The sequence below is a fragment of the Myotis davidii genome, unplaced genomic scaffold, assembly GCF_000327345.1.
Source record: "Myotis davidii unplaced genomic scaffold, ASM32734v1 scaffold815, whole genome shotgun sequence".
Taxonomy (NCBI): Eukaryota; Metazoa; Chordata; class Mammalia; order Chiroptera; family Vespertilionidae; genus Myotis; species Myotis davidii.
This window is the reverse complement of record NW_006288179.1, coordinates 1,299,240-1,302,208: the sequence shown is the minus strand read 5'-3', so window position 1 is coordinate 1,302,208 and position 2,969 is coordinate 1,299,240.

Here is a 2,969-nt window from a genome sequence, read left to right as displayed (position 1 = left end):
TGCGCACTATGAACCTACATTGATATTTATTAAGCACTTATTATGTACCAAGGTCTGTACTAGAAGCTTTGAGTGGATTATAACATTAAATCTTCAGAATAACCCCATAGGAGCAGCAGAAGGTGAAGATAACCACTTTTCTATAGGTGATTTTCTCTTGGTCTTGGCCTCTCAGTTCCTTGATCCCTCACCTGCAGTGACCTTGCCTTTCACCCTACCAAGCACTTACACACTCCCACGATTATGCTCTAAAATTTACCTTTAATAACAGCATAATCCCAATGTTAAGTGTCCCACTCTCCAGTCACTACTTCTGGTACCCTGACTGCTGCATTCTTAGACTTCACTAGGTCCTCCAATCCATTGATCCTATCATCTTTCATTGTTTTATCAACACTTTCTGTCCTCTATCCCCATAATCATGTTCTTAATTCTCTCCTTTTCTGGGTTAACTATGCTTTATCATTGTTCTGCTCAGAAGCTGATCGTGAGACCAGGATTTGAATGCCAGTAGTTTGAGAGGTGATCCCAGGAAGTGTTGGTAGGGGTGTAAGAAAGTCAGAAAGGAAAGGAAAGGAAGTGAATAAAGAGAATTTATTGAACAGGTGTGTAAAACCCCTCAGATTTATTTCCTTCTCTGAGGAAAAGAAACTAGGGTAACCCTTCCTGCATTGGCTGGAGTTTATTCCTGGAAGCACTGACATTCCAGCACTTCTGGCCTGCCTGGAACACAGGCCAACAGAAAGTTGGATGGGGAGTTGCAAGGGCTTGGCATAAAAAGCCAACAATTTGTACGGCTATGGAGTACCCCTTGCTTGGGGTAATCTTATGATTGCTGGTGAGAAGCAGATCCCAATTACAATATAGAAGCCAAAAATGTCAGCACCTTACCTTCCCAGCCCTGCCTGCAACTGCTGCAAAAAACAAACGCTGAACTTGGTAAACCTAAGGGATCTGCCCAGCTTCAAAGAGGGAGCTCTGGGAATGCAAAGGAGGTTTGGTGGAGAATCCATTCTGGTGGCAATAACAGGTACTGGAGTGACATCTGGTTTCCAGGAGCAACAGGGCTGGTAATGCCAGTGATGGGTGGTGCCAGTGTCCAGTGCCATTGAATTGGAAGTGTAAACTGAGGTACCTTGTGTTGAATGGTGGTGGCAGTGATGGCCCCCTCCCTCAGCATGCTGTATTGTGATCTTGGCTGTGATCCTAGCTGCTGCCCAGACTTCCTTGTTTTTGCTTATTGTCGGAACCTAATTTTGCAGCCTTCCCAGCAATTGTGTCAGCATCCCAATAGCTTTTCAACAAATTCCTTTCTTCTTAAGTCAGCAATGTCAACTTCTTCTGTTGCTTGCAACTAAGAACCCCAGCTATTACAAAGAATACTAGATGGGTGGGTAAGTGGTTGGGTGGATGGATGGATGAATAGATGAATGGGGCTACATGAATAGAGGTTAATCAGGCACAAATGCATTCCAGGCAGAACAAAGAGCACAGCCTAGCCACTGAGAAATGAGAGCGCATGGTGTACTGGAAAAACTGCCAGGAGTTCAGTCTGGCTGGGGGCCAAGGAGTAAGGTAGGGAGTGGTGAGGTGTAAAGCTAAAGTGACTAACTAGGACAGCTCATGAAGGATCTTTTAGGCATGCTAAAGAGTCTTGATTCTATCCTGGAATAAAAAATTTCATCAAGATAGTGACATCAGATTTGCAATTATAAAATATGGCATCAAAAGAAATCCTGGCAGCGGGGAGAATGGATAGGAGGGGAGCAAGGCTGGATACATGAAGACCAGTTAAGTAGCTATGGCAATAATTCCAATGAAAGATGACAAAGGTCTGAATCAAGGCAGTGAGCTTGGAGAGGAAACACTGGATCTGAGATGTATTATCCTATATAATAAAAGCCTAATATGCAAATCGACTGAACCACAGAATGACTAGTCTTTATGACGTTCACTGACCACCAGGGGGCAGATGCTCAACGCAGGAGCTTCCCCCAGTCCTACAGGCCAGGCCAACCAAGGTGGGTGCTAGTGGGGGATCCTACCCGCGCACAAATTTTGTGCACTGGGCCTCTAGTACAGTGGTTGGCAAACCGCGGCTCATGAGCCACATGCGGCTCTTTGGCCCCTTGAGTGTGGCTCTTCCACAAAATACCACATGCAGGCGTGCACGTACAGTGTGACTGAAACTTCGTGGCCCATGTGCAGAAGTCAGTTTTTGGCCAGGGCGAGTCTATTTTGAAGAAGTGGTTTGGAAGTGGGGGGTGTTGGTCCGTCGGGCAACAGGAGACGCAGAGCAGGAGGGCCGTGGGATACGCAGCGAGGGGGAGCCGCACGATTCATGCACAAGTTGAGTGAGCCAGTCAGTCAGCAGTCTCATGTGCAGTGGTTAGTGCTAGTCGCATCTGCAAATCGCGTGCAGGTGACAAAAGTACCTACTCGAAGCATAAAGTTACCTGTATTTTTCCAACCAGCTGCAAATCCTACAGGTATTTTTGTCATCAATTTAAGAATTGTAATTATTTTGTGTTGGTGGCTTTATTATTATAAAATGAAACTTATCTGCTTAGAGGGGTTTAAATGCCTAACCTTGCTAAATAACTTCCCTCGCTTACTGTTTATTTCCTTCCTTAGCACTCATGACAACTGCAATTATTTGACTATTTATTTATTTAAAGTTGATGTTCCTCACTAGAATGTAAGTTCCAGAAGGATGTCATATTATCTCCAGCCTTAGACACATAATAGGCATTCCATAAATATATTAGTATATTGAACTCATATCGTTAATACTAAGTACTCAACGCAAAATTATTAAGTTAATACCTACCTATATAGTTTGTTTAAAAAATTTGGCTCTCAAAAGAAATTTCAATCGTTGTACTGTTGATATTTGGCTCTTTTGACTAATGAGTTTGCCGACCACTGCTCTAATATATTATGAAGTTAGAGACAAAAAACATTTTGTC